Source organism: Suricata suricatta, chromosome 9 (genome assembly GCF_006229205.1).
Source record: "Suricata suricatta isolate VVHF042 chromosome 9, meerkat_22Aug2017_6uvM2_HiC, whole genome shotgun sequence".
Lineage (NCBI taxonomy): Eukaryota > Metazoa > Chordata > Mammalia > Carnivora > Herpestidae > Suricata > Suricata suricatta.
The window spans coordinates 117,617,831-117,624,910 of NC_043708.1; the positions used below are offsets into that span (position 1 = coordinate 117,617,831).

Here is a 7,080-nt window from a genome sequence, read left to right on the forward strand (position 1 = left end):
CGGTGGTCCAGAAACTTGGACCCAGGGAACCTGCTGTCCCTCACGCTTCCTTACCCGGGGCACACAACGTGCTGGACCTCAGTTTCGATGAGAACGACGGTATAGGGTTCTCACTCATTTTGTTCAGCTTTCCAAGGAATGCTGTTGAGGAAGTCATCATCGATCCGAGCACATGCAAGGCTGCCTGGCAAAGTGACCCAGGTGGGCCGGGCTCCTGAGAGGGCCGGGACGATGGCCTCAGACTCTTCCAGAGGAACGAATCATGCAGAGCCACACCCCCAGGCCAGAAGTCCTTTTGGGCCCCTCGAGGTGAGGAATCTCCCATGCCTGTTGGCGCAAGGGCCTTAGTGACCACTCCGACAGGCCCACCCAATATCAAAGCAAATGGCACAAGCTGATACGAAGGAGGACTTACCATCTTATCAGTCCCGTGTGCTTCGTGCCCATCATAGGCCACACTTTTCCTGGGTGTCCTTCTGACCAGAGTTTCTCAGTGGTTAAAGGGGCCATCTCTTTTTGCAACAGTTGGCCTGCTGTGGCTCTTGCACCTAAGAAGGGTGTAGCATTCACATGCACATGTGATAAACACGTCCAGTATCCCCACTCACCTCACCAGGTAGAACCAATTGGTGTTTCAACCTTGGATATTTTTGTCCTGCCCTCTGTCTTTTCAGGAACCCTGTGGCCTGGGATGGGCCTCATACCCATGGGACACTTTGAGCAGGACGTTGGGGATTTTTGCATGAGGTGCAGTGTTGTTTGTGGGTTGTTGTCTTTTTGTTGTTGTTTTTTTTTTGCGGTGTTTTGTGGACGAGTTGTACTCCTCTTGGTCCTTTAATATTGTGCCTTTGTCATAGAATCATTTTCTGGCTTCCTTACAAGCTTCCCACACTTGGCCACTCTACACACACGCTGCCAAGAGCCTTGAATGTGAGGTACTACCCTGACCTACACATGGCCATGACATTGGCATCCAGGCCTAATTCTCAAGCAGTGTCATTGGAATCCTGGTCATTTGTGGTAAACTGGCCCACTCAAACTTAATGTCCATTTCGCTCAGGACCTGTGGACCTTGGACAACCTTCTACTGACAGATATGGGCTTCCAGACACTTAACCTTCCAAAAGGCTCTCCTGTGCTGAAGCTCTATTTTGGGGTGGATTTTCCACATCATGACAAAGGGGAACGTGGTGTTCCTCATGCTTACTTTCTATGGTGCAGGCAACCTGGGGGACCTCAGGATGGATGAGAGTGACTGTAGAGAGTTCTCACTCATTTTTTTCAGCTTTTCCAAATAATACTATTGAGGTAGCTCATCATACTGGGTTGCCTGGCAAACTGAACCAGGATGGTTGGGCAACTCAGAGGGGTATGTCGAATGCCTCATCGTCCTTCAGTGGCCTTCACCCATGCAGTGCCATACCACCTGAGCCAGTGGAACTGTCAGACCCCTCTAGGTGCCAACTCCACACACGGGAAGCATACTTTAGATTCTCTCTCTCCCTCTCTCTGCTTGTTCCTTACTCATGTGCAGCCTCTGTCACTCTCTCAGAATAAATAAATCAACTTAGAAATCCAAGATGCCCTCAATAAATGGAAAAAAAATATCATATTTATAGACTGGTAGATCCAACATTGGAAAATTATCATTTATTCCCAATGTTTTCTAAAGATCTAGTGCAATATACACTAAGATTAGAGCAGAAATTTTTGTAAATATAAGTCTAATTTTAAAATACATAAAGAAGGGCCAATGTATAACTAAAGCAGATTTTGATAAGGAAGAAGTTAGAGCAATCAAACTACAGTTAGAAATATTATAAACATACAGTAATCTAAGAATAGGATTAGATAGAGATGTGCGGACAGATCAAAGCTCAGAAATGTATCCATATAAAAATGGTGTTTTTTTGGTTTTCCACAAAGATACAAGAAGAATTCAATGGAGAAGCAAATGGTCTTAGAGCAACTGTCATTCAACACCAAAATCAAAATAAAACAAAAAATGCTTCGAACTAATCCTCACACCATATACAAAAATTAACTTAAAATGGGGTGCCTGAGTGTCTCAGTGCCCACTCAGTTTGTTTTTATCATTAAGAGTTTCTTGTGGTTTCTTCCTCTTTGTCTCTTTTCTTCTACCCACCTCCCAAATATTCATCTGCTTTGTTTCTTAAATTCCACATATGAATGAAATCCTGTGATCTCTTTTTCTGACTTATTTCACTTCCATGGTACACTGTAGTTCCAACCACATTTTTGCAAATGGCAAGATTTAATTCTTTTTGATGGAAGGGTAATATTCCATTACACACACACACACACACACACACACACACACACACACACATCCAGTCATCAGTCAGAAGGCATTTGGGCTTTTCCCATAGTTTGGCTATTGTTGAAAATGCTACTATAAACATCAGATGTATGTAGTCTTTTGAATCTGTATTTTTGTATCTGTTGGGTAAATAACTAGTAATGCAATTGTTGGGTTGTAAGGTGGTTCTATTTTAACTTTTTGAGGAACCTCCACATTTTCAAGTGGCTGCACCAGTTTCCATTCCTACCAATAGTGTGAAAGGGTTCCCGTTTCTCCTCATCCTTACCAACATCTCCGGTTTCTTTTGTGGTTAACTTTAGCCATTTTGACATACTTGAGGTGGTATTGCATTGATTTTGATTTGTATTTCTCTGAGAAGTATCTTTTCATGTGTGTTTTAGTCATCTGGATGTCTTCTTGGAAAAATGTCTATTCATGTCTTCTGCCCATTTCCTAGCTGGATTATTTGTTTTTTAGGTTATGAATTTGATAAGCACATTATAGATTTTGGATACTAGCCTTTAACAGATAGGCCACTTGCAAACGTCTTGTTCCATTTTGTGGGCTGCATTTGAGTTTTGTTGATTTTTTTTCCTTTGTTGTGTAGGAGTTATTCATATTGATGAACTCTCAACAGTTTATTTTTGCTTTTGTCTCCATTACCTCCAGTGATATGTCTAGTAAGCATTTGTTATGGCTGAAGTCAAAAAAGTTGGTGTCTATGTTCTCCTTTTGATTTTCATGCTTTTCAGTCTCACATTTAGCTTTCACCCATTTTGAATTTATTTTTGTGTATGGTATAAGAAAGTTGTCCAGTTTCATTCTTCTGCTTGTTGCTATCCAGTTTTCCAAAAATTATTTGTTGAAGAGACTTTTTTCCATTGGATATCCTTTCATGCTTTGTCAAAGTTGACCATAAAGTTGTGGGTCTCTTTCTTGATTTTCTGTTCTTTTTCCACTGATCTATGTGTCTATATTTGTGCTAGTACCATACTGTATTGATGACTACAGCTTTGTAATACAGCTTGAAGTCTAGAATCATGATGCCTCCACCTTTGTATTACCTCTTTTAGGATTGCTTTGGATATTTGTGCTGAGTGTGTGTGTGTGTGTGTGTGTGTGTGTGTGTGTGTGTGGTTCCATACAAATTTTAGGGTTATTTGTTCTAGCTCTGTGAAAAATGTTGGTGGTATTTTGATAGGGATTGCATTAATGTATAGATTGCTTTGGGTATTATAGACATGTTAACAATGATTTTTCTTCCAACCCATGAGCACTAAATATTTTCCACTTCTTGATCTTTAGAAAGCCTGGGTGACTCAGTCAGTTGGCCATCCAACTCTTGACTTTGACTCAGCTCATGATCTCATGATCTCACAGGTTGTGAGTTGGGTCTCTAGGCTCTGTGCTGATGGTGTGGAGTCTGCATGGAATTCTCTCACCCACCCCACCACCACTCTTGGCCTATTCCTCTCTCTCTTTCTCTCAAAATTAATTAATAAAAAAAAAACACAAAGTGCAGCTCTTCTACCTCTTTGGCTAGATTTATTCCTAGGTATCATATGAGTTTTTATGTGATTGTAATTGGGATTGAGTTTTGATTTTTTTTTCTGGGGCTTCATTATTTGTATGTAAAATTTAACGTATTTCTGTATGTTGATTTTATTTCCTATGACTTTCCTGAATTAAAGTATTAGTTCTAGCAATTTTTTGTGGAGTCTTTTGGGCTTTCTCCATAGAGTATCATATCATCTGCAAATAGTGAAAGTTTGACTTCTTCCTTGCAGATGTGGATAACTTTTATTTCTTTTTGTTTGAGTACTGAGGTTAAGACTTCCAAGACTATGTTAAATAGTACTAGTGAACTTAGATATCCCTGCCTGTTTCTGACCATAGGGGAAAAGCTCTTATTTTTCTCCCACTGAGAATGATAGTAGCTGTGGATCTCTCATATACAGTCTTTATGATGTTGAGGTACCTTTCCTCTATCCCTAATTGTTGAGGGTTTCTATCAAGAATGAATGCTGTATTTTGTCAAATGTTTCTCTTGCATTAATTGAGAAGATCATATGGTTCTTATACTTTATTTTATTAATGTGGTGTATTACACTGATTGATTTGTGAATATTTAGCCTGCCCTGCATGCCCAGGAATAAACCCCACTTGATTGTGGTGAATGATTCCTTTAATGTACTGGTGGATTTAATTTGCTAGTATCTTGTTGAGAATTTTTGCATACATGTTCATCAGGGATAATGGCTTGTATTCTCCTTTTATAGTGGGCCCTTTCTCTGGTTTGGGGATCAAGGTAATGCTAACCTCATAGAAGAATTTTGGATGCTTTCCTTCAATTTATATTTTTTGGAACAATTTGAGAAAAATGCGTATTACCTCTTCTTCAAATGCCTGGAAGGATTGCCTTGGGAAGTCATTGGGCCCTGGACTTTTGTCTATTGGGAGAATTTTATTTTATTTATTTTTGAGAGAGAAGAACACAAACAGGGGAGGGGCTGAGAGAGAGGGAGACAGAAGATCTAAAGCAGGCTCTGTGCTGACAGCAGCAAGCCTGATGTGGGGCTCAGACTCACAGTGAGATCATGACCTGAGCCAAAGTGCACACTCAATAGTTTCAGCCACCCAGGAGCCCCTATCGTGGGGTTTGATTATGATTCAAATTCTTTGGTGGTTATGTGTCTGTCCCAATTTTCTATTCCCCTGTTTCAATTTTGGTAGTTTGTATTTTTCTAGGAATTTGCTTATTTCTTCCAAATTGCCCTTCCAAAGTTTACTGATATATAATTTTTTACAATATTCTCTTATGATCATTCATATTTCTGTTGTGTTGGTTGTAATCTCCCCCCGTTTATTCATGATTTTATCTATTTGGGTCCTTTGTCTTTTCTTTTTGCTAAGTTTGGCTAGGAGTTTATCAATGTTATTAATTGTTTCATAGAACAAGCTCTTAGTTTTGTTATTCTCTTCTACTGGGGTTTTTTGTTTGTTTGTTTCTATATCTTTTATTTCTTCTCCAATTGTTATTATTTCCCTTATTCTGCTGGCTTTATGCTTTATTTGCTGTTCCTTTTCTAGCTCTTTTAGGTGTAAAGTTAGGTTGTGTATTTGACACTTTTCTTCCTTCTTGAGGTAAGCCTGTATTGCTATATACTTTTCTTTTAGAACTGCCTTTGCTGCATCCCAAAGATTTGGGACTACCATGTTTTCATTTTCACTTGCTTCCATGTAGTTTTTGGTTACTTATTTAATTTCCTGATTGACCCACTCATTCATTAGTAGAATGCTCTTTTTTTAATCTTAATTATTTTGAGAGGTGGCGGGGACATAGGGAAGAGATAGAATCATAAGCAGTCTCCACAATGTCAGCACAGAGCTCAACACAGGGCTTGATCCCCAAAAACACCAGATCATTACCTGAGCTGAAATGAAAATTCGAACACTTAAGTGACTGAGCCAGTTTTAGCCCCTAAACTCCATATATTTGTGGTATTTAAAAATTTTATTATTATTGTTGACTTCCAGTTTCATAGTGTTGAGGTCTGAAAATATGCACAGAATGATCTTGATCTTTCTGTATTGGTTGAGGGATGATTTGTGACCCACTATGTGATCTATTCTGGAGAATGTTCCATGTGCACTTGAAAAGAATGTGTAAGAATCTGTTTTAGGATAAAATGTTCCAAATATATTTGTTAAGTACATCTGGTCCAGTTTGTCATTAAAAGTCATTGTTTTCTTGTTAATTTTTGGTTAGATTATGCACATGCTTTTAAAAATGACTAAAGTAAGGGTTGCCTGGGTGGCTCAGTCAAGTAAGAATCTGACTTCCACTCAGGTCGTGATCTCACAGTTCATGGATCTGAACCCCACCCATATCAAGATCTGAGCCATCAGCACAGCTGCTTCTCTCTCCCCCTCTCTATGCCCCTTTGCTACTCTCTCTCTCTCTCTCAAAAATAAACATTAATATTTTTAAATGGCTAAAGTAAAACATACTGACTCTACAAAGTACTCATAAGGATGCAGAGCAACAGGATGTCCTCTGCAGTTCTGTCAGGAATATAAAATGATCCCCACTTTTTCCTCAATGGTTTTTATGGTTTCCTGTCTCACATTCAGATCCTTTATTCATTTTCAGTTTATTTTTGTGAATGGTGTCAGAAAGTGGTCTAATTTCATTTTTCTACATCTTGCTGTCCAGCTCTCCCAACACCACCTGTTGAAGACGCTGTCTTTTTTCCATTGGACACTCTCTCCTGCTTTGTCAAAGATTAATTGGCCATATACTTGTGGTCGAGTTCTGGGTTCTCTATTCTATTCCATTGGTCCATGTGTCTGTTTTTGTGCCAGTACTGTACTGCCTTGATGATGACAGCTTTGTAGTAGAGGCTAAAGTCTGGGATTGTGATGCCTCCCGTTTTGGATTTCTTCTTCTTCAATATTACTTTGGCTATTCAGGGTCTTTTGTGGTTCCATATGAATTTTAAGATAGTTTGTTCTAGCTTTGAGAAGAATGCTGGTGCAACTTTGATGGGGATTGCATTGAATGTGTAAAGTGCTTTGGGTAATAATGACATTTTAACAATGTTTAATCTTCCGATGGATGAGCATGGAATGTTTTTCCATTTCTTTGTGTCTTCTTCAATTTCCTTCATAAGTCTTCTATAGTTTTCAGCATACAGGTCTTTTACATCTTTGGTTAGGTTTATTCTTAGGTATTTTATGGTTTTTTGTGCAATTGT

The 7,080-nt window shown here is 39.1% G+C and overlaps 2 non-coding genes across 2 annotated transcripts; both read right to left on the reverse strand.

Moving 5' to 3' along the window:
- Window positions 1–73: 73 nt before the first annotated feature.
- LOC115303165 lies at window positions 74–166 on the reverse strand. Its single transcript, XR_003913872.1, has one exon. It is a non-coding gene; the product is annotated as a small nucleolar RNA SNORD116 (small nucleolar RNA).
- A 1,065-nt stretch (window positions 167–1,231) lies between these two features.
- On the reverse strand, window positions 1,232–1,322 carry LOC115303166. Its single transcript, XR_003913873.1, has one exon. It is a non-coding gene; the product is annotated as a small nucleolar RNA SNORD116 (small nucleolar RNA).
- Between the last annotated feature and the right edge of the window lie 5,758 nt (window positions 1,323–7,080).